Source organism: Mauremys reevesii, linkage group 4 (assembly GCF_016161935.1).
Source record: "Mauremys reevesii isolate NIE-2019 linkage group 4, ASM1616193v1, whole genome shotgun sequence".
NCBI classification, from domain to species: Eukaryota; Metazoa; Chordata; order Testudines; family Geoemydidae; genus Mauremys; species Mauremys reevesii.
The window spans coordinates 50591896-50619880 of NC_052626.1; the positions used below are offsets into that span (position 1 = coordinate 50591896).

The following is a 27985-nucleotide window of genomic DNA, read 5'->3' on the forward strand; positions in this document are numbered from 1 at the left end:
AGCACAGCAAGGCATGCTGCACATCAGAGACACTTTGAAAACCAGTTTCATGACTGGCCAGGCTTCAGTTGTGTGTGTTTCTCCTTGATGCAAACCCACCCCTTTGTTCATTTTAATTCCCTGTAAGCCAACCACCCTCCCCCTTTGAAATAAAGTAACTATTGTTTTGAAACCATGCATTATTTCTTTATTAATTAAAAACAAATGAGATAGCAGACAAAGTAGCCCGGGTGGGGTTGGGGAGGTGGGAGGGACAAGGCCACATTACTTATTGTAGCCACACTAAAAATCAAATTGTTTGAATGACAGCCTTCTGGTGCTTTGGCCATCCTCTGCAGTGGAGTGCTTGGGTGTCCAGAGCCTCCCCCCGCATTCTTGGGTGTCTGGGTGGGGAGGCTATGGAACATGGGAATGAGAGTAGGCAGTTATACAGTGGATGCAGCGGTGGGTCTGTGCTCGTGTTGGCTTTCTTGCAGCTCCAACAGATGCTTCATCATCATGTCCATTTGCTCCCCCAACAGACGCTTCATCATGTCCTTTCCTGGCCTCTGCCACTGAATGCCTCCATGCATTAAGCTGTGCCCTATCAATGCAGGAGGACTGCATGAGCTTGGAAAACATGTAATTGCGAGTGTGTTTTTTTCACCTTCTAATCTGCGATAACCTCAGGGACAGAGATGATAGGGGGACCGTAGAAACATTCTACGCTCTACAATTCTGGGGGGACTGCATGGTCACCAGCGCTGCTGACTTTGCTGCACTGACCAAACAGGAAATGAAATTCAAAAGTTCCCGGAGCTTTTCCTGTGTACCTGGCTAGTGCATCGGAATTCAAAGCGCTGTCCAGAGCGGTCACAATGGAGTACTCTGGGATAGCTCCTGGAAGCCAATACCATTGATTTGTGTCCTCACTACCTCAAATTTGACCCAGCAAAGTCAATTTTAGCGCTACTCCCCTCACCGGGGAGGAGTACAGAAGTTGATTTTAAGAGCCCTTTAGGTCAACTGAAGGGGTTGGTTGTGGTTTTTAAATTGACCTAACGCGGCTAAATTGGGCCTAACCCCATAGTGTAGACCAGGCCTTGGTTGCCAATGGCAGGTAAGTGACATTTTCTGTTGTTACGTTTGGCCTAATGACACTTTGGGTTCCTGCTGCTAAGTTTTGCTATGTTTATGCAAGTATTATGAAGATGAAGTATTCATCTGCAGCTCTGATTAAGAAAGTTGAATGCGCCAGGGCTGAGTTATATTGCTTTCACAAACAAGGGTTATCTGAGGGTTTGGTCCATGTGGAGGTTCCGGTCCTATGAATTCAAAACTATATGAAATTCACACACAATCACTTCATAGCCTCTAATCCCAGCCCCCCTATTAAACATTTTAAAGTGCCTGAACGTCTTTCCGTACCCTGAGGTCATTGCCCCCCTTCAAGAAGTGCAGGCTGGCTGCTCCTCCATCTCCTGGTGTTGAGGGGTGATTAAGGACACCATATTTCCCTGACGACATCAGTAGTCAGCACAGCATCCTTGAGACCTAGAGGTGATGAGAAACACAGAGGATTCAATGAGGAAGGAGTGGAAAGTCTTGATTACATTATCAGCCGCTTACACTACAACAGCCCAGGTAGGTGGAACTTTCATGAACCTGGGCTAATGTTAATGAGTCCACTGGGAACCTGAATAAACCTTCATTTGTTTGCAGTTCTAGATATATTTTTGCACAGCCTTAAAGCCAGGTATAGTGAGGATAGGTGCTGTGCTCCCCACAGAGGAGCAGATTTTCAAAATAGCTTAGCCCCTGAGAACAGGGCTAGATTTTCAAAGCATATTGGGGCTGAACTCTTGGAACTCAGGTCATGAGCATCATAATGTGCACTCTTAACCTAACTGATCAATACACTGATGGCCCCAAGCAAATGATCATCTGTATATGAGTCCCACTGAATTCTCTGCTGCCACCCTTCATTTTCCTCCCAGCCTCTTCAATGACTTGTCTTGTCTCCAAGACATCTTCTCTCAATTCAAGACTACTAACCAATACTCCACCCACAGACCAAAGGTTTTACATGAAAAATGTCATCCAGCTCTACTCCTAATACATCTCATTCATGACCTGGCCACTCCTCTTATTCTAATTATGAGCAGCTCTGGGACAGAAATGTCCAGTCATACCAAATTGTACCAAATGTGGTAATTTTGTAATGTAGGCCAGTATCTACTGGCAATTAAGAGGATGAACCCCTCAAATTGATTTTTATGTGTGGCCTCATAGCTGTCATTAATGTCTGTTCTAGTTATATTTTTTTGCATGAAAAGGGAAGAAGCTGAATGAATGTAAAGGGGCAGCTGAATGTCCGACTCCCAGAGTCAACTAACAATAGCAAGTTAGCTTGTATTTAAACGATTGCAAGGGTTATAGCATTTATTGGGCAATAAGTAAACAATACAAACATATGAGTAGCTTTTACAGTTTTAAACTCTGAAAAAAACAGATGGGTAGTTGGGTATTCCTTCCTTTTTCATGAGCCAAATGGATGGGGGGACTAGGAAAATAGGGCTGGTTGTTTGTCTGTAACAAGTCCTTTCCTAACTTTCCTCCTCACTGCCAAAATCCCTCACTGATTATGAACACTCCTCATGCAGCCTGGCTTTCCATTGCCATTTCCTGACTCAGCCAGTGGGCTGACAAAGAGCTGGGATTGCTGCTGGAACTGAGGTAGAGTGATAGTGAGTAATGCAATTCAGTGATGTATTATAAGGGTGAAGAAACTTCACTAATTATGTAAAAGTGCAAGATGGAGTTCTCTTTCTGTCATGAGATCAAAGCTTGCCAGTGTGTTTTTTCTTAATTACCACTGTTATATGTCAGATAAGGTGTCAACGCCTTGTTATTATTATACAAAGTCCTAGATCAATTTAAAACAGTTCCATGTATTTTTAAAAGTTATATAACTTCATCTTGCCCAAATCAACACTTCACATTTTTATGTATTTATATGCATATTGTTTAGCCATAATAATTTTTGCCTAGCGGGATATAAAGTCATTTGAAGATGGGCTACGTCTCCCTTCCAGTAAGTTACCATGTGTTTCTCCTTTTACTTCGGCCATACATGTTCTTTAAGGCTATTATCAATTAAAGCTGCAATCAGCTGCTTTAGTTTCCCAAATGATGTTTGGGGTTTTATTTGCGGGGGTTGGCAGTGGATCAGCCCTTGCCAGCTTGCTGTCCTACATGGGCCCAAATTCCAGGAAGAGCCCTACCAGGGCCGTAGGAACCCATCACTTTACATATTTTCAACACAATCCCAGTGGATGCATCCTTTTACAGTCTCATGTGTATGGGTATACTATACTCCAGGGTCTCCCAGGAACATTGTGTGAGTGCCTCCTCTCCCAGCATATATTTCAAGGGGTTACCTAGCAGGGACTGCTGTTCGAAAGCTTCAGAAAGCGCCAGCCCTCCCTATAGGGCAGTGGAATAAAAGAAACATTTCTATTCCTGCTGCCAGCCTGTGGCTCTATAGAATCCCTCTGTAGCCCTCTATATAATATCTAGCATGGAAGGCTCAGAGTAAGTGAATTCCACATAGATTCAGAGTAGAGTGGATCCCAATACTGCACAAGAGATTATGGACTGTTAATGCTGCACAATGCCCAGAACTTCTGAAGATACTGGAAGAGAAGCATATGGTCAGAAAATGGGGATTGATGAGGACAGGCGACCCAAACCTCCAGGACAGCTTTGCAAAACAAGCCCAGGTTAACCTTACCAGTCCACCTTTATCAAAATACCACCACAACCATCTCACTACCTCCCAACTAAAAGCTCACAACTCCCTGCCACCCCAAACACCAGCCATTAACCTCCAGTCAGTAATAATATATTGCATTTCTTTAGCACTTTCCATCTGAGGATCTCAAGCATTTTTCAAGCATTAATAAACTTAATCTTGTAACATACCTATAAGAGAGGTAAGTATTAAGATCCCTATTTTACAGAAGTGGAATTAAGAAACAGAGAACGGAAATTACTAGCCTAATGTCAGATAGGAAATTTATGGCAGAAAAGCACTTATGCCACTTGAATCTCAGCCTTGAGATCTTTCATCCTCCACTTGCTACAAGGATCTTCGCTCTCCTCCACGTCAATCCAGGTAGAAGTAATGATTGGCTCTTTTCTTCCCTAAGGCTAAGTCATTGGAGACAAGAGCAGCAGAGACTCAACAGCAGTTTTTTTTTCTATTTAGGTTCTTATACCAGGCCCACCACCATAGTATGTAAATGGCCCCATGGTAATTTAAGTTTAAATGCGTGGGTTCCTCTTGTGCTGCTGGGTTGAAGAATAATGAATGGAGCTCTCTTGCAGGTGGCTTAATTGCAGCAGCTGTTTTCACACAACTTGACAGCAGTAATTTTGCAACTGGGTCAAATGCCACTCACCTGACCTAACAAAATACTTGGTCCACTCATGTGGTCAAGTGGAGTTTTTTAAGACTGATCTGCAGTGCATTGGTGATGTGCCAGGAAAGTTATTTTGATTGGAGAGGTGCCTTCTATGTGAACATTTCATACAGCTCAAGGATGGGTTTTTTGAAAGTGCATAAGTGCCTTAGGAATAAAGGACCTGTTGAAAATCAACAAGATTTGTGTTCCTAAGTCACTTAAACACATTTGAAAATCGCATCCTTGAACAACAAAATTTCTGTCCCATAGAATGGAGCTGTCTAAGAGTCAGATTTTCAAAGATATTTAGGTGCCTAAAGATGCAGATAGGCGAACAGTGGGATTTTCAAAAGTGCAGGTTAGGTGCAATGTGAATTAAGTGCCTAACGTGCCTAAGTGCTTTTGAAAATTCCACAAGGACCTTGTGTATATTTTAGGTGCCAAAATCCCTTTGAAAATCTGACCCTAAGTAGCGGTAACAATAGTTTATTCTAATATATCTTTCTTTCAAGTTTTTTAAATTTTTAATTAATTAAGCCTCAAAGCTCTCCAGTGATGGTAATATTATTATACTGATTTCATAGGTGAGTGAATGGAAAAGTTAATTGACTTCTTTAAGGTGAGACAGCAAGTCAGTGACAGATGCATGAAGAGAACTCAGGAATCCTGACATCTGACACCTCCACTGCAGTCATTAAACCAACACTCCCTCATTAGCTTTGTGCTGGCATGAGTCTTTTTATTTAAGCTTCTTAAATCTAGTCTGATTTCTTTTTTTCAAACTTGAACACCAAATGCTGGTGAGTCTCTTGCACTGAAAATGAACAATATATCTGACATTATGGGAGAAAGAATTCGTTGCTTTTTGTTATAAGAGATCTACAGGTTACGTGAGTACCTCGAGAGGGTGAAGTGTGTCAGGCTACAGGCAGCTGGTATGTCATTTTGGGATCATGACTAACATCTTAAAAATACAAAACTGAATGCTTGTTAATGGGTTATTAGTATTTAAAATGACATTTATTTAAAACAATTACAATATTCCTATTTACAATTCAGGTTTATACATTAACATTAAAATATTGCTTTCAGGATACAAAACCCCTACATTCTCTCATCTAGGGGTGATGGTCTCACAGTTAAGACATAGGATTGGGATGCCAAAAATTTGTGCTCTGCTCCCAGCTCTTCTGCTCACTTCACAGATGAATTTTATTTAACCCCCATAAATCTCACGTAACCAACGTTTATTGTGGAGGAGGTTGGTGAGGTTAAAATTAATCCCTCAGTCTGGACTCTGGATCACATCAGCAGCTACTGCACTGCCCTAGAGGTCTGTGTTTGATAGCTCCAGAGGGCTAATGCTCTTGTCATGTAGCGTCCTTAAGGAGAGGAGCTCCTGTTTAACTGAAGAAGACGGGAGAAGGAAGAGAAGCAAGACTGCAGCTCATTTTAGATAGCTGTTTGATCAGCCAAACTTCACTAAACTTCACCCCCTTTCAGAAAATAGAGGGTTTCAGATTAAGGTTTCCCTGTTGACAAATATCACACTTGCTTTTTTTATAGCAGTGCCTGTGCCCCTCCCCCCCCATCTCATATAACAGCTACTGAGTTTCTATCTTTGTTTATGATGATGCAAAAATGATTTTAAGACAATGTCTAAAAAGTTTTTCTTCATTTTTTTTCCAATTTATGCATGAGTATTTTAAAGTCATGGATTTATTGTGCTCACATCAAAGTGTACAAATTAAAGTTCAGGTTCCCCAGCAAATTAACCCAGTATAATAAAGTCAGTGTAAGAATGACAAAGTGAGCCAGCCCAGAAGTCAAATGAATATGCAACAGGCTACCACATGGCAGAACTGAGCCTGAGAATTTCTATAAAGGTAGCATGTGCTCAGCCTCTGGTACAGGGAGGAGAGCTCTGTATCAATCTATAATAATTCCTCTAGCCACGCCTTAGGAGTTGTGCTGATGGAGTCCAGAAGAAATCAGGCCAACTTCAGCTGCAAGGACAGGTAACACAGTGAGAGGCTTTTGAAAATGGTGTGGAAGAGGGTGATTTTTCAGAACTCCCAGATGGGTTAACCCCTCCCCACTCATGGAAACTAACAAACCATCTTCAAAAAGAGATTGTCTGAATTTTAAAAATATTCCCACTTTTGTTCTATAAAGGTGTAATTAGATTTTTGAGCAAGATTGCTATGGCCAATTTTTTCCAATAGGACAACCTGCAAAAATACATATAGGCACATTGCAGTTGTAAAAGCCATCATTGGCATGTACAGCTAAGCATTTAAATGAGAAATTGAATACACAATCACCAGATTTGAACATGGAAATACAGGGTTTTGTAGCCACAAATAATTTTTTGTGTGTGAACTCACTCTGCTTTAAAAATGTGTTGCCTGATGTTTCTCCTGATCATTTTCTTTTCCATTAGTATAATGATAATTTTAAAATGGAAAATGCAAAGGATGTTATATTAGACCCAAACTCATTCCCACATTAAAAATGGCAGAATAAGTGTGGTAAATCGCTTGGAGTCAAACTACCCTTTTCTTTTATAACAGTAATCCACATTTTAGAAAAATAATAATATCAATTATTTTTGTAGGATATACTAAAACAATGTTTTGTGCTCCGTCTGTTGACTAGATGCTGATCAGAGCATAGTCAGGAGCGGTGCCAGGGTTTCTGGTGCCCTAGGCAGAATTCGGGGGGCAGCATTTTGTGCGCTTCCCACGGGGCGCACGGGAGCTTCCGGTTCTGCTCCCATCGTGCCACCTAAGAAGGACCCTCTGCCGAAATGCCGTAAGCGACAGTGGCAGTCATTGAGCTGCTCAATTGCCTGCCGCTGTTTTCCGCGGCACGTCGGCAGAAGGTCCTTCTTCGGTGGCGTGACAGGAGCAGAACTGGAAGCTCACGTGGAGAGCGCACAAAATGCCTCCCCCTGAATCCTGGCGCCCTAGACGACCGCCTAGGGTGGCCTAATGGAAGCACCGGCCCTGAGCGTAGTGCTTTGTTTGACTGAAATCATGCTTCTGCTAAGACCTCATGTGGGAATACTAGGTAGAGGGAAGCCCAGACATCAGCTCATACTAACACTGACATTCTACCCCTTCCTTTTTACTTGAATCCTAAAAGGACTTTACCCCTTCCTTACTGTGGTATCTAAGGATCAATCTTGCAAAGTTCTGAGCACTCTGGCCAAATCTAGCAAAGTGCTTAAGCACATGGTTAACTTTAAGCATGTGAGTTGTCCCCATTGATGTTATTGCACTTAAGTGCTTTTGTTGGATTGGGGCCCAGTGATCAGTACTTTGCAGGGAAGAACCCTATATTCCTTAAAGAGATTCTTTAGGGAAAAACCTAGCTGCAGGAGGTGTTACTGGTTACTGAGTGTTAGCACTCTTTCTTCTGAGACTGTATGAAACAATGATTCAAAATGAGGGTGGGAGCAACTTTGCCTCTGAAAGAGCATCCTGGAAATAGGATTCCCAACCCTCCAGGATTGGCCTGGAGTCTCCCGGAATTGGCACCAGTCTACCAGTGATTATTGAAAGCAATCCGGGAGATTTTAACAGGATATTTTAAGAAAATGACGTTACGTCATGTTGAGGGGGGGAAATCTCCCTGAATAGCTTCAGTCAGAGTTGGCCGCTGTACCTGGAAATGATACGATTCTGCTTATCTAATATTGCTTTACAGATTCAGTCAGGACCTGTAGAGTTTTGTTCTCTTCCTGTCCTAAACTGTGTATGGCTGAAGTTCAGTGAGGAACGAAATTACTACCAAAAGTTTCCAGTTAAGGTTCTTTCAGATCTGCCTGTTAATCAATGGAAATAGTGCATATGCAGGGAGAGCAGAATATTGAAGATAAATGCTAATGTGAGGCTCCAATGAGACAATTTTCCTACTAAGGATGATTTGAGATGAAGGCCACTATGTACATGTAAACATTATTTTGGGGCACAAAACCCAAAGCCCAGGTAAATAGGCTTTGTGCACTGGAGCTCTGTGGAGTTCAGGGGGAATAGAATCCTTCCTTAAATTGGTAGAATAACAATACAAGTCCTCTGCAGTTGCTACCACACCCTCTGGACTGTAGTAGTAACTCCTGCTCTTGTGTGCCAACAACTGGGGTTTTTGGCCTGTGGATCTGAGTAACCACCATGAATCACCAGCCCCTAACCTTTCCTAACACTATAGCAAACTGTAAGGAGGGAGAGGGAGCCACTGTAAGTGTTCAAAGGTCTTTCCACAGCTTATTCCCCTATGCAGTAGGATCTCAATGGTGCTGTTAAGATGTTCTGTGCCCCAGGACATAAGTGGGGTAGGGCAGGGTTGGCTCATTGTTATCCTCAAATGTCAAGCCTTCCATAGTTAAGTATCCAGTTTAATATGGCTAAAGGAATAATTTTGTGTCACTTGTTTGCTTTTAATTTTTTTTGTGCTATGTCTTGTTTCAAATGCAACTAGTGAGTGTGGAATTACTGACATGGTTTTGCTGGGATATGAGTTGGAATTTCTAAATTATTAAGAAATATTAATGTATAGTAGCATGAACTTCATTTTTCTCCCTTTTGAGGCACTCTTTAGAAATAAAAACCTCATTACTTGTAAATGAAATGAGTGCATTATGTTGTTTTTATATAAAAATCCAAGCATACAAATGGATATTCACTGGGTTACTTCAAAGATATTCAAATATTAATGGACAGACCCTGTAGTCTATACTCAATCAAGACTCTTATTTACTGCAGGATCAGCCCTAAATTTATTATCCAGAAAGCTTACGTAAATCATGATTTCCCTAATAAAAAAGTAATTGTCCAACACACTTACAAGAACACTATTACATTGTCTTGAGTTATTATTGGAGACTATTCTTTTTTAAGGCTTATCAGCAAATGGTATTTACCTCAATGACATATTTCTAAACAATAAAATTAATGCACATTGAAGTTAAAATATTGACTTTTATTATTCTCATGCTTAAAACCAGAAAATATTTTCTTTTTAGAATTTCTGAACTGACACAAATGCCTTTAAAAAAGGGTAATTAGTGACAAGTGACTAAGAAGGACCCTGTGTTGAGAAGTTGAGCCTAAGCCTCTTGAAGATTCTCCATGTAAACAAGTCAGACCACATCACTCATTATCCCTCTTTTGTTTACTGGGAGAAAAGTTCAAACTATTTAATGAGAGGATTACCCATACTTCAACTCTATTGAAAAAGATTAATTGATATTTTCCTGTTAGGGGTTTAACCACTTGGATTTGGCCTCATATCCCCCATTGTTATTGATGCTGTGATCAGCGGAGCAAAGTTGCTTAAAGGTTAGACAAACTTTGCAGCATGAATTTCATGAACTAATTTATGTTAACGTTTGGGGGACTTCTAGTCTGGAGGAATGCTATTAACTGCTCTGTGTCTGTAGTTCAAACAGTCCTTCAGAAAGATGCTGCAGTAAATAGGGTCTGCTGGAAAAGTGCATTTATATTATAGAATTTTATGACATATTCATTACCAAGTATTATGAATAAAATATAGCCTCTTTGTTAATATAAAAATGCATAAAGTAGGCAATAAAATGACTGAAATTCCACGTCTGTGTCTATCTTTTGCAAGCATAATAAAAATAAGACCAGTATCTTTAAATATACTTCTCTGTTGCAAAGCTTTACAAATTTTCAAAAAAAAAAAAAGTGTATTGTGGACATATGGCTGCCTGTTTGGATTACACAATTTGCATTTTTCAAACTTGAAATATTTTTAACCACTCATTTGGTTTTTGCTTTTGCAGACAGCTAGTGTATTAATCTGAAACAGTTAGTTTACTTAACTCTTTGAAAAGGACAAGAAGTAGATGGTATTTGTATTCAGAAATCATTTTAGCTTATATGTTTGTGTTTATGTTTGAAAATGTAAGCTGATAACATGATTTAGATATATTAAGAATAAAAACAAAGAGCTTGCAAATCTTAGCAAACTTTGTAATTATTATAAGGGGACAACCCTGGAGACTATGGAATTTGCTAAAGAGAGAAGATGTATTATTTGAAAAAAAAATAATCATAAACAAAATAACCATAGAGTGACTGTGTTTTAGACTTGGTCACATAGACTTTGTTCTTGCAAAGAATATATGTATAAAATAATAAAGTGTGAGGGGAAAAAATGAAACTACATTTCTCATCCTTTCAACATCTAAGGCATGTATACTATTTATGATAATTTACTAAATTTACTTCAAAAGCAGCCTCTCACCCTAAATCCTCCTCAGATAGCTAGGACACTGTATTGCTTAGTACTAAAAAACCAAGATAGATAATAAGAAATTGTTCCCCAAAAGCCTGTAATATATTTACACAGAAAGAAATAGTGTGTGTGTAGGGAGGGAGGGGGAAATACATTTTAAGCATATGTTACCACTCAAATAATACTATAAAATTAAGAATTTTGAGACAATGATAGGGGATATAAAATTAAAACTGACAAATTTAGAATTCTGGCATTTTAGATTATCTTAATACCTACAGATTATACACAGTATTATTATACATTACATGTGTGTGTTACAAATCCATGATATATTGTTTGGATATTCCATACATAAAATAAAATATACAACTAATTATATTTTCAATACACAGTGCAGATTATTTCAACTATTTCAGAATAATCATCCTAAATGTACATGCTCTATGTACTATATATGCTAAAATATGCAATATTCTGAATTTTATAATATTGTGCATACATTTGGACATATTGCAGACATATTTGGACATATTGTGGACATATTTGGAATATTTCAATTTTTCTCTTAATTGACGTACTTTATGGATACTTATATTCCCAAGAAACTGCAATCTGCTTCATTTTGAATTATGTTTTTTTAATGTGTGTATCTAATTATTATTTATTAATTTCAGCAGAAGTTTTTAATTAATTAACAACTGATGCAAAATAAGACAAAAGTAAATACAAGCACTTACGTTATTTTGGATATTGAACAAGTACAAATTTTATTGACCCTAATCCTGGCAAATGTAGTTAACCTTATTGATTTACTCAAGCACATTGAAATAGAGTGAAAAATGTTTTACCACAAGACACTATAGTATGACCACTCTGTCAGCTATTTCAGCCTTCAAAACTTAAATGCACAGCCTAACACTGAACATATTGATTTTCCTAAATAGTCTTTCTATAATAAATACTACATTATCACTGCAAGTCTCTGCAGTCATGTTAGATGATCAGAGAATGGAGCTGTAATCAGAGGAAGTTCTGTGAAAGATAATCTTTCTTTATTCTCCTCCTCTGAGACACAGATAGAAAGGAACCAGGGGACAGCAGTAATTGCTATAGTTGCTCCTACAAAATCTGTTCTTAAATTATGAAGTATCAAAGCTTAACAATTTAGCATTTATCCTTTCAAAAGTAGAAGTTTTCAGAAACATGTATAAATGCAATTAACATCAATGCATTGCTTTTTACAACTGTTCTAAGACCAAACTATTGTTAAAAACACCTACGATGCAACACAAAATCACTTAAAAAGACAAAACAGCTCTTAGAAACTAGCTGTAATGCAACTTCATTTCATTTGGAATCAATAAAATCAATACATTAAATCTGAAAAAAAAATCGCCACTTGTTTATTTGTGATCATATTGAAGCTAATCTTTCTGTTCTCTTACATTTCTCTAAATATTTTTTCATGCAGTCATAATATTCTTTTTGTTTGTTTGTTTGTTTTTTCATTTGAGAGTTAGGCATTTATAAGGGAGGTGAAAATCCCTAGGTCATAGACTTTCCAAGTTGCAAAATATTAGCATATTATCATGGTTTTTTTAACCAACAAATGCACCTAATCTTGCTATTAAAAGACAAGACTTAAACAGAAGGAATACAAGACTTAAACAAAGCAGAAGACAGATGTCCAGAAATTATCAATTGCTAAAGCACACAGATTGTGATTAAATTTTAATGTGGCTTTTAACTTAAGTAAAGATTTTGCTTATCAGAGAGAAAGAATCCCAGGGAAAATATTGTTATTGATTTCATCATTTTAGATGTAACTGATCCTTTAAGTAATTTTTCTTGGTTTCAGTGTCACTTTTTAAGTGTCTGCTTAGACTGAGGAAATCATTAGAGGGCATGTTCATTTAAAATTCTGAGTCTAATGCATAAATTGTTCTCCAGTGCACTCAAAGTCACATCTGTTGAAAACAAAACAGCATTCAATCCATGGAGTAAAAACAAAACATAACTGTGGAATGGTTGAAGAGAGTTGAAGTATGTAAATTAAATGGCATTAAAAAGTTTCTTGATTGATTTAGGGGAGGATTGTGTGGGTTGGTTTTTTTAAAATGATTATGAATGATGAATAAAAGAGTAACGTTCTATGAAGATATGTGCCAATTTCATGCACAGCAGCCAAATGCATACCTAACTTAACTACTTAAACTTTCGGGGAGATTCACGAGTAGCTTAGTTATAGCTACCACGCTCCAGCAGGATCCAAGGTTGTTGTTTTTTTTTTAACCAATGGAAAATGAATTATGATGTTGCCATTCTGATAGAGAAGCATTCCTTAGTGATCTGTCAATAAAATTAATTGCTAAAACTGAGGCGCCATAATAGCCACTATCATCTTCTGATGTTTCATAAATATTTAACTATGTGTAAGACTGCTGAGGTCAAAAGGGCTAATTCAGTTTAGCTTCCTCAGTGCTTATGTAATATTGACTACAAATAAAGTTAAGTGAATATTAATGACAGGTCTTCCTATTCACATTGTTTTTAGATAGACATACTGTCCCCATTTTCTTAACAGGGTTAACTTTGCTGATTTTACAAACAGGCTATTTCTACGCATATGTGAAGTTAAGTAAAGCGACAAGACTTGTCGATGAGTCTGTTATAATAACCTGCCCTAGCACTTAAATTTATACATTTCAACACAGAAGAGACATCATGAAGCTGAAATATGCATAATTATTACCAGTAATACTTAATACACTTATAGCAATTATCAAAATGCCTTACAATGGATTTTGTTTGAGGAACAGATGTGGAGGCATGGAATTCACCCTTCCAACCCATTGGCATTGTTATTCCAAGTCTCTTGATTGACAGACCCTGCTCATCTACATCTCTTTCAGAGGCTTATGGGCACTGGGTCTAAATAGGCATAGATCCAGTGGTCCCTCCCAAAAGCCCACTCCACATCAGGCTATTCTGAGCCAGAACAGATTCCCTATTTCATAGATCACCTTTTATGGCTGATTTACTAAAAGCCCTTGTCCCACACAGCAGATTCAGAGAGGTGAACTGATGCAGGAGGCTTTGTGATGACTCTGCACATAGGAATTAATTTCACTGAAAATTCAACCCTGTTAAATTTATTGTTTTAAGGCAAGATATGATAGCATGTATTTCTTTTTGGTTAACTTTATTCCTTGGCTATACTCCTTTCATGTATGAGGTTCTTACATTGTATATGAGATTAAATATGATTGTGCTAAAATATTGTTAAAGGCACAGTCGCTACTGCTTTTCCCTGCATAGTTGATGGATTATCATGGTCAAAGCCATGGTATGTAAAGTCCTTTGTGATAATTGATATATAAAAGGTGTAATATAAACCCACATGAACAATTATACGATACAAGAGGGGAAACTCTCGCCATAGCAGTCAAGTGGGAGGGGAGCTATCGGGAGTGGTCATGGAGGAGGAGCAGCCAAACCAGAGATTAGGGGAGTATCCCTCTATTTTTAGCAAATTGGCAATACCTCTTACTTTAACCACTGCATCAAATTCTCATTCTCTAAGATTTTCCATTACTCTGGTGTGCACCATGGGTGGTGGGTATAATAGGCAAGGGAAGGCTCTGCCTTCCCTCGCTGGAGCTGCTGCCACGGGACACTGGGCTGGGGCTGCTCTGGCCGGCCAGTGCAGCTGGGACTGCTCTGGCTGACCGGCCTGGGGTTCAGGTCAGTCAGCTTGCTGGGGCTGGCTCAGGGCTCCTCTGGCAGCTGGGGAAGGGGGGGATGAGTCAGGGTTCTAGTTTGCCCTGGACTTCTCCGGCCATGGGGGAGGAATATGGAGGCGAGGGGGCTCAGGGCTCCTGCCACGGAGGGTGGGGCCTTGTGTGGAAGGGGCAGGTCATGGGGCTAGCCTCCCCAAAGGGAGGTTCTACCCACTGCCTCTAATAGCAGCAAAGAGTCTTGTGGCACCTTATAGTCTAACAGATGTTTTGGAGCATGAGCTTTCGTGGGTAAATACCCACTTTGTCGGATGCAAGATGGTTGCATCTGACGAAGTGGGTATTCACCCACGAAAGCTCATGCACCAAAACGCCTGTTAGTCTAAGGTGCCACAAGACTCTTTGCTGCTTTTACAGATCCAGACTAACATGGCTATCCCTCCGATACTTGCCTCTAATAGTAACTCAGAGAACACATAATTACTTAACTTAGTCATGAACAGACAAAAACACCAGAGAACTGCCCTAGTATAATGCTAAACTCAGCAACAAGAAGAAACGAAAAGAGCAATGAGAGTCTGCTAGTCCTATAAAATCCAGTCACACAACAGATTTCCTCATGGTGGAGAGATTTCTTTATATAGGGTGACCAGATGTCCTGATTTTGGGGGCTTTTGCTTATATAGGCTCCTATTACCCCCCACACTCTGTCCCGATTTTTCACACTTGCCCTTTGGTCACCCTATGTATATACCATAAGCAAATAATCATAAAAACATTAATATTTACTGAACGGTTACCATACCATAGTGTCTGGACACTGCATCTACTTTCCTAAGTACCAAAAAATACTGTGGAATCACAAATCTCAGGGCTGTATACAAGAACACTTAGTCTGTGGTAAACTGCAGTGTAAATCTTAGTTTGTGACAAAGTGGGTCTGAATATACCCCGCACCCGCCTGCTTTCCACAAACTAAGTGTTTCATAGAATCGTAGGATTGGAAGGAACCTTGAGAGGTCATCTTGTCCAGTTCCCTGCACACACGGCAGGACTAAGTATTATCTAGACCACTGATGACAGGTGATTGTTTAACCTGCTCTTAAAAATCTCCAATGATGGAAATTCCATAACCTCCCTGGGCAATTTATTCCAGTGCTTAATTACCCTGACAATTAGGAAGCTTTTCCCAACCTGAATGGCCCTTGCTGCAATTTAAGCCCATTGTTTCTTGTCCTATCCTCAGAGGTTAAGAAGAATCATTTTTCTCCCTCCTCCTTGTAACAACCTTTTGTGTACTTGAAAACTATTATCATGTCCCATCATAGTCTTCTCTTCTCCAGACTAAACAAACCCAATTTTTTCTATCTTCCCTCATAGGACACATTTTCTAGACCTTTATTCATTTTGGTTGCTCTTCTTCAGACTTTCTCCATATCTTTCCAGAAATGTGGCACCCAGAACTGGACACAATGCTGCATTTGAGGGCTAATTGGTGTGGAGTAGAGCAGAAGAATTACCTCTCATGTCTTGCTTACAACATTCCTGCTAATATATCTCAAAATGATGTTTTGTTTTTTTTTTGAAACGGTGTTACTCTGTTGACTCCTATTTAGCTTGTGATCCACTATGACCCCCAGATCCCTTTCTGCAGAACTCCTTCCTAGGCAGTCTTTTCTCATTTTCTGCGTGTGCAGCTGATTGTTCCTTCCTAAGTGGAGTACTTTTCATTTGTCCTTATTGAATTTCATCCTATTTACTTCAGACCATTTCTCCAATTTGTCCAGATCATTTTTTATTTTAATCCTATCCCCCAAAGCACTTACAACCCTTCCCAGCTTAGTAACATCTGCCAATGTTTTAAAGTGTACTGTCTATGCCATTATCTGTATCATTGATGAAGATATTGGACAGAACCAGACCCAGAACTGATCCCTAAGGGACCTCACTCAGTATGTCTTTCCGGCTTGACTGTGGACCACTGATAATTACTCTTTGGGAATGGTTTTTCCAACCAGTTATGCCCCACCTTATAGTAGCTCCATCTAAGTTTTATTTCCCTAGTTTGTTTATCAGAAGGTCATGTGAGACGTATCAAAAACCTTACTAAAATCAAGATATACCACATCTACTGCTTCTCCTCTATACACGTCTTGTTACCCTGTCAAAGAAAGCTATCAGGTTGACATCCATGCTGACTGTTACCTATCACCTTATTATCTTCTAGGCATTTGCAAATTGATTGCTTGATTAGTTGCTCTAACTGAAGTTAAGCTGACTGGTCTGTAATTCCCTGGGTTGTCCTTATTTCCCTTTTTATAGATTGCCATCTCTCCCGTCTTCCATGACTTTTTCAAAGATAATTACTAACGGATCACATATCTCCTCAGTCAGCTCCTTGCATATTCTAGGATGTATTTCATCAGGCCCTGGTGACTTGAAGATAGCTAACTTGTCTAAGGGCTAGTCTACACTTACCAGCCGGGTCGACGCGGTGAGTTCGACTTCTCGGAGTTCGAACTATCGCGTCTAATCTGGACGCGATAGTTCGAACTCCGGAAGCGCCGCGGTCGACTCCGGTACTCCACCACTGCAAAAGGCGGTGGCAGAGTCGACCTTGGAGCCGCAGACTTCGATTCCGCTGCGTCTGGATGGGTGAGTAGTTTGAACTAGGGTACTTCGAATTCAGCTACGCTATTCACGTAGCTGAACTTGCGTACCCTAGTTCGACCCCCGCCCTTAGTGTAGACCTGCCCTAAGTAATTTTTAACTTGCTCTGTTCCTATTTTAGCCTCTGATCCTACCTCATTTTCACTGGTATTCACTATGTTAGAGGTCCAACTGCTACTAACCTTTTTGGTGAAAACTGAAACAAAGAAGTCATGTAGCTTCTGCCTTTTCCACATTTTCTGTTATTGCCCGTTCTCCTCCCCCACAATTGAGTAATGGGCCTACCTTGTTCTTGCTCTTCCTCTTCCTCTTGCTTCTAATGTAGTGGTAGGACATTTTCTTATGTCTCTAACTATTTTAATCTAATATTGTGCCTTGGTCTTTCTTATTTTGTCCCTACATACTTGTGTTATTTGTTTATATTCATCCTTTGTAATTTGACCTATTTTCCACTTTTTGAAGGACTCTTTTTTGAGTTTCAGATCATTGAAGATCTGTGGTCTCTTGTCATACTCCCTATCTTTCCTACAGAGTGGGATAGTTTGGTCTTGTGTCCTTAAAAATGTCTCTTTGAAAAACTGCCAGCTCTCTTGAACTGTTTTCCCCCTTAGATTTGTTTCCCATGGGATCTTACCTACCAACTCCCTGAGTTTGCTAAAGTCAGCCTTCTTGAAATACATTGTCTTTATTGTGCTGTTTTCCCTCCAACCATTCCTAAGAATCAGGAACTCTACCTTCCACTTTCAAATTCTCGACCAGTTCCTCCCTATTTGTCAATATCAAATCTAGAACAGCCTCTCCCCTGGAAGGTTTCTCCACCTTCTGAAATAAAAAACTGTCTCCAATACATTCCAAGAACTTGTTGGATAATTTGTGGAGACATGTCCTAAATGGAGTAGATGCTGCTTAACGCTGGCTTTCTAACAGTGACTGCAGTTATAAAACACATTGGTGTACACTGCCTTTGTATGGTGGCCGGTCTACAGCACATATACCATCCTTGTGGCAGTATGCAGAGTCTGAATGGCAGTAGAGAATGGTCACAGGAAGCCTAGATTAACAAACAAGCAGAAGGTTCTAAAACATCAAAACAAAACCTTCTCTGATGTTTCTGGTATGTAACACAAACCAGCGAAGTTTCTGGTTCCATTCTCTTCATGCAGAGCAGTCTTTAAACTGCAAACAAACAATATATTACCAAACAAAAGAACAATAACAAGCACAGGCACCAACTTTTTTCTGTGCCAGTGAGTGCTCGTGCTCCTGGCCTCACCCTGACTCCACCCCGCCCCAAAGTCCCCACCCTAACTCCACCCCTCTCTGCCCCTATTGGATGCCTCCCCAAATCCCCGTCCCGGCCCTGCCTCCTCCCCTAAGCGCGTCAAGTTCTCCCTCCTTCCCCCTCCCTCCCAGGCTTGCCGTGCAAAACAGCTGTTTCGCGACGCAAGTGCTGGGAGGGAGGGGTGAGAAGCAGGACATGGCGGTGCGCTCAGGGAAGGAGGTGGAGCAGAGGCGGAGGTGAGCTGGGGCAGCGGTGGGGTGGGGTGGGGAGCTGCCAGTGGGTGCAGAGCACCCACCAATTTTTGTCCATGGATGCTCCAACCCCGGAGCACTCAAGGAGTCGGCGCCTATGATAACGAGAGTAGCTCTTATGTCTCTAGAGTGCCTTCTCCTGTTTTCTGTTCCACAATCCCCCTTTCTCCCTCCTGTCAGAGTAGCCTAAACACTTTGTATAGGTCTGAACCTAGCTTGGGCTTAGTTGCACCTGATTTCTCCTGCTTAGGGAGACACTCCCAAATGGGGCTCTGAAAACCCCTAAAAACATATGCCCTTGTCTGGCTTATTCTAGGGCTATTATTGAGGTGAGAGCATTGAATGACATGCACAACCCACCATAGACCTACTCTGAAAAATTTGAGAAATAATCTTGAAATCACTGAGGAGATCTAACTGCTCTATGAGGCCATTCAGGATTAGGCAGACTAGGCGGTCTATGACTGACCCTTATTCACAAGACCAGCTTTTCTGCTAGTATACTAGTTCTCTTTTCTTATTCTAAAACTATTTATTACAAAGTACTATGCAAAAACTCTTGGGCATTGTCTTATTACAGGCAGTGCTGGTATCTCAACGTCTTATTAAGAGTGCTTAACACTTCCCATTGTAAGACCCTGTTTTCAGTTGCTTATAACTTATCAAATTGTAACCATTTGGGCTGAAATTTTCTATGCTATGTGTCTTCCTCAGGCTCAATATTTATGGAAAATTTCAGCCAAAAATGCTTCAGCCATTTCCAAGAACGGGGCTAGGATGTAATATGTCATTTTTGGCAATGTTAAAAATATCCAGGAACCTTTTCTCTGAAAAGCTCTATTGCCCCCATGCTTTGGAGTTAGGATTTGACATTTTGCCTTTGGGCCAGGATCTATCATTTGCTTTGCTTGTGAAAATACACCCAAATTTGGCCAAGTTATAAGCTTTTGAAAAAATGCAACTTGCACATGTTCAGTAGAGCTTTCTTTAAAGTTTTTTAGCAGCTAAATTCACCAATGAATCTGTCTGCTCCCACCCAGAGCTGAGCAAACTTTCCCAGTATTTTCAGCTCTGAGTTGTTGTGGTCTGTGCTGGGTCTGGGCCAGTGGTGGGCAACTTGTGGCGCGCAGGCAGCACATGGCCCATCAGGGTAATCCGCTGGCGGGCTGCGAGACAGTTTGTTTACATTGACTGTCCACGGGCATGGTCACCCGCAGCTCCCAGTGGCTGCAGTTCACCATTCACGGCCAATGGGAGCTACGGGAAGTGGCGCAGGCTGCAGGGACATGCTGGCCACTGCTTCTGACAGCTCCCATTGGCCAGGAACAGCAAACCATGGCCACTGGGAGCTGCGGGCAGCCATGCCTGCAGATGGTCAATGTAAACAAACTGTCTCGCGGCCCACCAGCAGATTACGCTGATGGGCTGCATGCGGCCTGCGGGCTGCAGGTTGCTCACCACAGTCCTAGAGGATTCCCGTAGGAGTGTTACTCAGTGTGGCTTTTTTTCTTTGGCAAGTGTCACATATGTGATAATATTCACCTCACCACTTTCCACATCTTCCTAATATGCTCATTGTAGTGTGACTCCAGTATATTTAATGCTTTGGTTGCCCATTGTCCACATCATGGAGAACTGGTCCACAAGAAAGAAGGCTCTAAGGGATTATAGTGGTAATGCTAGGTGGGTGCCCTGGGGTTTGAGACTAACCTCTGTGTAATATTCTATCTATAATCTTTACTCCAGTCATAGATAAGCTTATCTGATTAAGGGAAATGATCTCATCTGAAGAATGGCATTCTTCACCATGTTTAAGAGCCTGAATGACTTTATGAAGTTTGTTCTTCGTGAGTGATTTCTGGCTCCAGCACAATCACTGCTGTACTGTCTTCATGCTCATGGTTAACTAGCCATCTGGATAGTGTGTCAGCATTAATGTTTTCACACCCTCTGTTTCCTGTGCTTGATGGTGAAGTCAAATTCTTGAATAGCTACATCCCACCTGCATATCATTTCCTCATATTCTAGGATTTCAGTCTTTTCTTTCAATAATATGACCTCGGGTTCAACAATTTTGAAACTTGCAGAGTTTTTAGGTCCAAGAGAGTTACAGTCCTTGGATTTTTGAGGTAACACTCCGAACAGAGGAGGCAGACTGTGAAGGCACCATTGACTCCACCTATGATCTGACACTGATCAAGAAGGGTCTGATGACTGTGGAGTCCTTCGAGACTATCGTGTCCATATTTCATGTATTCAGAAGGTCATTTGGAATTAGCCTACTTCCAGGGTAGTTTGTTGGGTCAGGGAAAGAATAAGCTGACTTCAGGTGGATGTTGTGGAAAGCCATAATGGGTAGTAATTACTGACCAACTCTTCCAACCCTTCTCTGATACTATCTTTTAGACACAACAAATCCTGCATCTTGGCAGGAGATTAGACTAATGACCTTTGCAATCTCTTCTAACCCTATGATTGTATGATTCTATAAAAGGAGCAAATGGGACCAGAGGGAAAAAGTACTCCAGGGATGCCTGAGAACTCTTTCAATCTGACCTCTTCAGTATTTCCTCTATGCTTTGTAAGTCCAAAGTCAGAGGCAAGAAGCAGGGAACGCTTGGGCAAAGCTAGGGGAGAACAAAACAGAAGCTAAATCAGATGGGGAGTAAAAGTAAAGTTGGTATCAGCCCCTGGGTCCAAATAAATTAGCCAGATGGTCCAGCTCTTTGCTTTGGAACCAGACTGGCATCCTGAAGGATTTGTACAATGTGGTTGCAGAACAGAGGGAAGCTGAGCTGGCAGAAGCAAGTGGGCTGAAACTCAGGAATGGTTTGCCACTTAGCTTCTCCATTTTGCGTTATGAAATTAGTTCTTATATTGAGTTGACCAGCTCAACCATATAGGTAAGTTCCTAGTTCTGGAGTTGGTGCCTAAACTGCGCAGAAGCTGGTTCTAGACTTGCTTAAACAATAGCTTTGCAGGACATCTGGGAAAAGAGCAGACCCTTGAAAAATTGCTTGCAGGCCTGGGCATTTACAAGAAACCATCCTATCTATGTTCCACAGTGAGAAAAGTTCCCCACGCCTCCACTGACTTCTCCTTATTCAAATTATTACACAGAAGACAGACTCAAGGAGCCTGGGAGAAGGATGCTGCCAAATTGTGCCAATACTTGACACCAATACTTGCTACAATATGTGCTGAGAATGTGAGGCTGGAGGCTGTGGGGCACTTTCCTGTCATACCTTGATTCAGGCCCACAAAAGCACATTACAATAATGGGCCACGTTTGAGAGAGTTTCAGCCCAGGGAAAGAGTACTACTTCTCTGGCCCAGGTCAGAAAGCAAACTCCTGGCACAGTGACAAGGCCTTTATCTAGTCTAATGAGAATGGGTCCATTTGATTGTGAAATGCAGAGCTCAAACAAGCAAAAGGAAATTAAAGATACCATTTAGGAAGCGGCACCATCTTCTTGCAGCACACGAGCACTTCTTGTTTCCCCAGCAGCATAATACTTCTACCCAATAGCACTCTGGCCCACTTTCTTTGCATTTCCACTGCTCTCCAAACTATAATTTAGCCTTAACTAGCCACATAAATATGAATGCTGATGATACCTATCAACTGTTCCCTATTACAGGAAGGTCCAGCATATTACATTCAAATGTACCTCTTATCAACTCAAACTGGTTATCTATCTTGGTTTACTGTAAGTTATTTACAGCAGAAATCTGTAAGTGGATAGGATCTCATTTATTTTTTTAAGGTAGAGGGGAAAAAAAAAACAATGGCAGGAATAAAAGTATATATCCTAGGAAGGGTATGATTATACAAAATAGGGACTGATCCAATGCCCTTTAAAGTATAGATGAATCTTTCCACTAACTTCAATGGGTGTTGGACCAGCTGCTATTATGTTAGTACTTCAGCTTCAGTGCCTTACATTAGAACAGAGGGGGAAAAGTAATGTATGTCCTCTGTGAGATCTACAATAAGATTTTGGGGAGACTAAGCACAGTTATGGTTTTGGGTCTCTTTTTGGGACCCAGATTACATTGTGATGAAATATGGTATCATTCGCACATTCATGCCATCATGCAGCTTCATTGCATGTCAGCACAATCCCAAGACTTTAAGAGGATGCAATGTCACTAAATTAGGTCTCATGATCCTCTCCCCCTACATAAAGCCAGGCTCTAAATGTTGTCTCCCCTCTAGTCAGGCACCCCAGCCTCTGCCAGTCTTTTCCAATTAACCTCCCTCTCCTCAGACTACAGTGAATTCCTCAATGATCATCTCTATAATGCACAAGAATAATGCTTGTCCCCTATTTCACCATAAAGATTATAGCAGAAAATATGGATGAAACAACAACAAAAATTTATTTTACCACAAAACATGTGTTTTCTTCCTTGTTCTTTCCCATTTCGAGTTCCTTATCTCCCACTTTCATTGTTTTCTTTCTCTCTCTCCCATCTACCCCTTCCTTTCCAGCTATTTTCTTCCTGTCTCTCCCTAACCTTTCTTTGTCACCACATCTCACTTTCCCTCCCTTTCTCTTCCCAATTTTCATCAGATGCTTAAGCATCCCTGATTCACTAACACTGTTACACCATTTTCTGCAGTATGTATGTTTTTCTTGGAGATCTTCCACTAAAGTGCTAAGCTGGCCCAGCCTTGCTTTGCTTATGATCACACCCTGCAGTGTTTTAGCTGAGCAAAGGACACATTCCATGTTTCTTCCTTGTTCCTTTTGTCCACAGTGGAGTATGCACCATATACTATTGTTATGAATGGTTATTATTATTATTTATTAGTGAAGCATCAACAATATAGATATTCACTAAGACTGTGGGCATACCTAAATATAATAAATATTTATTAGTATCTTTTCCATTTACATCTGGGTGGATAGCTATTAGTACAGATTTCCCTGCATGGAATCTGCAAAATAGTACTGCAAAAGTTTTCACTTTTGTCTCTGACTTCACACTTGAAGGAGTGATGACATACAGGCTTATTGCATGGGATTAACAGAGATATATCCCTGCCCACAACAAGCAGAGCTAATTTATGAGGAAATGTAGAATACCTTTAAAACATGTAGGTGTGAAATTAAAGAATATAGTGATATGCACAACACTGATATTTGAAATCCATCTTAACCACTGTTTTATCCTAACACATTATGCACTTGTAAATCTTTTCAGTTTTAGGGGATTAACTGCAGGAGATATGAAACTGATAGTGAGACAGGAGTGGCCCAGGGCAAAATTGGCATATCATTGGATGTGTTGTAGCTTTTACAGTTGTAATGATATTATACTAATATTATAATGGTACTATTTTAACCCTGTAGGTCCTCAAATAGCTAACAGAGTCCATGTTTTGTAATGGGATCACTCAGTGCAACAAAGAGCAGTCTACTCGTAGGACTGTGGGAACTTCTTACTTTATTTAACAGCATCACAACAAAGTGGACAGAAAACCTATCCCTATCTAAACAGGAAATAAGGGATGGATGGCACATGGCTCCAATTCATAATACTCTGGCTAACCCAGTTAACCCCTTGTTGACTGCTTTACTACAGCATGACCCTATTACACAATATAAATGCTGCTTGTGAAAACAACCTATAGGTTTATATTGTTCTTGCAAGGGAGCAAGGTCCTTTTTACATTCCAGAAAACCAATTTAAAACCAATAATAATCCATACTTTCTGTGCCCTTGTTTGCAGCTATGTTGCAGCTACAGCATGCAGAGATCAAAAGGAGATTTTCCACCAGAACAACCTCCAAAATAGCAGAGGGAAGCAGGTGGGATTAACTCTGTGTTGTCCCTCCCTTTCCCCAAGCTGGTTGTGGCTTCTCTGTACAAATATTCCCTGGGATGGTTTCTGTGCGGTTCTGGGGCAACATGTCTGAGGGTGGTGGAGCCCAGGAGGAAGAGCTACTACAGGCAACATTACCTCCTGTGGAATCCATTACTGCTGCTGAGTGTAATGCTAACTTCTCTATAGGCAGCTCTCCAAAAGCAGCATGGCTTGTGAAAAAGATGCATCCAGCAGGAAGTTGCCAGGTAGCAGTACAGAGGTGTTGGCTCCCCATGCTGCTATCTCAAGTTTAGCATGGAAATCTATGGATCTCAGGATATCCATGGAGTTTAAAGGCTTTCTACCTCTTCTTGGCTATAAATTCCTTTGCCTCCTAGTAGAGGATACAATGCCTCATATGTTGCATGGTTCACCACATGCTGTTTTCAAAGTAATTCTCCCTGCCTCTGTTTTTTTTTCCTTGTCAGGCTCTGATAAGACTATATTTTTATGAGTTAGTAATAACATCTTTCGATGGCCTTTCAGGAAGAACTTGAATAGGCATAAATTCACTTGCGTGTGTGCGAATAGGATGCTCAGTCTTTTTTTCTATTTCTCTTGATTATTGGAAAAACAGCAGGCTCAAGATATAAATATGATTTGACTGTTTTTGAAAGCTAGCATTTTATATCATGTTAAATGATAGTGCTGCTCAAAATTAGGTGCTTTCTGTTGCAAATAAAGTTAAAATGACAAAGAAGCAGGATGTTGTAGGAATCCTAGGGTCTTGTTACATTCCTTTTAGGTCAGATACTGTCTGATGTGAAAGAATAATGGTTTATGGTGCAATTGTCAACTTACATTAAATTACAACTTTTGAGATACTAACTTGCAAACTTTAAGCATATGATATTATGCATTACATCTTCTGCCCATTAAGGAATCCTAAAGTAAGGTAACCAAAGCCAGAAAATACTGGTTCAGATTTCAAGCCACAATAAGTGTGAATATACCCTCAATTTAATAAAATGTATAATGCAACTTCCTGAGGCTTAAATTTCTTACAATTGCTCTTGGAATGGGCACTTGTTTTCCCATTATTGGCCACTTTAATCTACTTATGCGCTAGTTGTCTCATTTAAAGATCACTTTATAGTATTGGGTGATCTGCATCTGAGGTCTGTGTTCCACTACTGCCTGATGCAACAACACAACAGTTTACATATTTCTGAACTTGATCTGAAAACTGATTTAAAAATCTATACAGACAATCAAATTTTCTTGAAAATATATACACACAAGTCTGCTCTGAGGTGGCTAAAATGAAGTAAATTTCGTTTTAGGAGACAGGAAGAAAGCCAAGACTGGAAAGTAAAGATCCAGAAGTAAATGGGCACTAGCAGTGACTAAGTTTGAAACCCATCCCTCCCCAGAGAAAATTAGAAGAGGGCAAGGAAGACAAGCATTGGAAAAGTAGAATGTTTGTGCTTTTCTTTGCAGCAGACTGCATGAAATATTCAGCAAAAGGGGGGATCAGCTTACATTACTCTTCTTGTTTCTCATGTATCGGCTGACAGGTGCTGTAAACATACATAGACAAACATGGTCCTGTGCTTGCAATGCTCCAGTAACTGAGGGCATAAATACTTTTATTTCCTATGGCAATTACATTTGACTCTTTGCAGGCAGAATACATTCAGATATAGCATACACTTACTGATACAAAAGAAACATTCTGCTTTTATCTTACTGTACTTTAAAAACACTGATTCTTAAAGATTTGCATTGCAGTGGGAGGTGATTTTATTGTTAATTTAAAAAGCATAATTGTGGGGGGGTTTGGGAACTGACTGGAAGTGGATTTAAATTCTTCAGCAGCTCCCACATAAGCATTTTAATCAGGATTATAATACAAAATAATAAAGTTGTTATATATAGATCCCAAAGTCATCTTCTAGGTTTCACAGGATGAAGAAATGCACATACCAGTGCGAAACAGTTGACCTTGGCTAAGAGATGGGAACTCGTATTTAAAACATTCACTCATTCATGTTTAAGAGATGTCATGGTAAATAAATTATGACTGTTTACACTTAGTCCTAAGTGTCTTCTTTTTCCACACTATAGGCAGCTATTTGGCTGAGATGGTATCATTCAGTGATCTAATCACACTCTACCTTTTTTCTCACTTGAATTGTACTTTTGGCTGTCACTTGCTCTTTTGAACAAAGGTTTACGTTATTAGAAGACATCATAATAGCCTATCTCCTAAATTGATATTCAGATCAATAAAGATAAGGGCAATCGTGTCTTTGTGCCTAGAAAAATGTACCATCTGCATTTGGCTTATGATATTCATCTGCAAACAAAATTCAAGCATAAGGAAGTCTTTAATACTACCCTTAAGTTAAACTGTAATTCTAAGTATTTTATAAGCTTTGTAACAGTCAAAGCCAGTAAAATCGACCCTGTATATTTTTATTTCATCTCTGTTGGATGATATGATATTTAATAATTGGTTCTGGCACCTCGTTGCAAATTATTATAACTTTGAGATGCAACAGTTTTAATGAACATATGGGCAGCACAGCCTCAGAACATATATATGATACAGCCTATCAAGGGGACCTTCTGTCTTGTTTTGCTGAGCTTTAAGGGGTCAGGTAAATTTTGTTGTGTAGACTTGTGCTAAGATTCTTCAGTCTTTGTTTTTGTATTTGTGGAATAAAAAAAATTTAGTGAATTAGATTTCTTCTCTGTTCAAATTCGATTTGTATGCAAGGTTTCTACTGATGAACAATTGTATTTACTGTTACTGACATGTGTGCTATTCTGTCAGGATTCAAAACAGTATTAAAAAAAGCAGCTGGAATGAGCAGGAAAGACATTCTTCAATCCTTAATGCATGACATTTTCTATCACATGGTACCATATTGTATCAGTGTTTGTTTCAGTTAACACTACATGAAAGTTGCTAAAAGCAGAAGACCTCATCAGAGTAATGAAAATGAGCACACTTAAAACAGCTCATTATTAATACCATACATGGCAGAAAATTGATCATAAAATGCAGATGACTGCCCAAGGGATATACTATGTTGCATAGCAGTCATGTACCCATAAGAACAATATATACTCTTCAGCACCACGGTCTCATATGGTTATTTTGTGCTTTTCATTCACAGCCATCCTATAATCCCTGATTTTCATCTGTATTAGGCCATATCAATTGCTATCTTATCTATTTCTAGACTAATATAAACAATAACGGGTCAAATCAGGCACTCCCTCTTCACCCAAATCTCTCATTGATTTCATTGGGAGATATAGGTATGCAAGGAATTTAGGATTAAGCCCATTATGTAGATTAATAGTATATGCAAATAATGGAATAGTAAGATGTATGAAAAAATAAAGGGAAAGAGCTTCTTGATGTGTGTGTGGGTATTTGGGATGGGAGACGTAGTTCAGTTTGTCCTGATTTTGTTAGATTACCAACCATTGCACTGCACCCTTCT

The 27985-nt window shown here is 40.0% G+C and overlaps 1 long non-coding RNA gene across 1 annotated transcript in view; it reads left to right on the forward strand.

Moving 5' to 3' along the window:
- The window catches only part of LOC120404825, a 74990-nt gene extending 48298 nt beyond the window's left edge, over nucleotides 1–26692 (forward strand). Inside the window, exons 4-5 of the long non-coding RNA XR_005598201.1 lie at nucleotides 24393–24471; nucleotides 25811–26692. This is a non-coding gene — a long non-coding RNA (uncharacterized LOC120404825). The remainder of the gene's footprint in view (nucleotides 1–24392; nucleotides 24472–25810) is intronic.
- Nucleotides 26693–27985: the final 1293 nt, after the last annotated feature.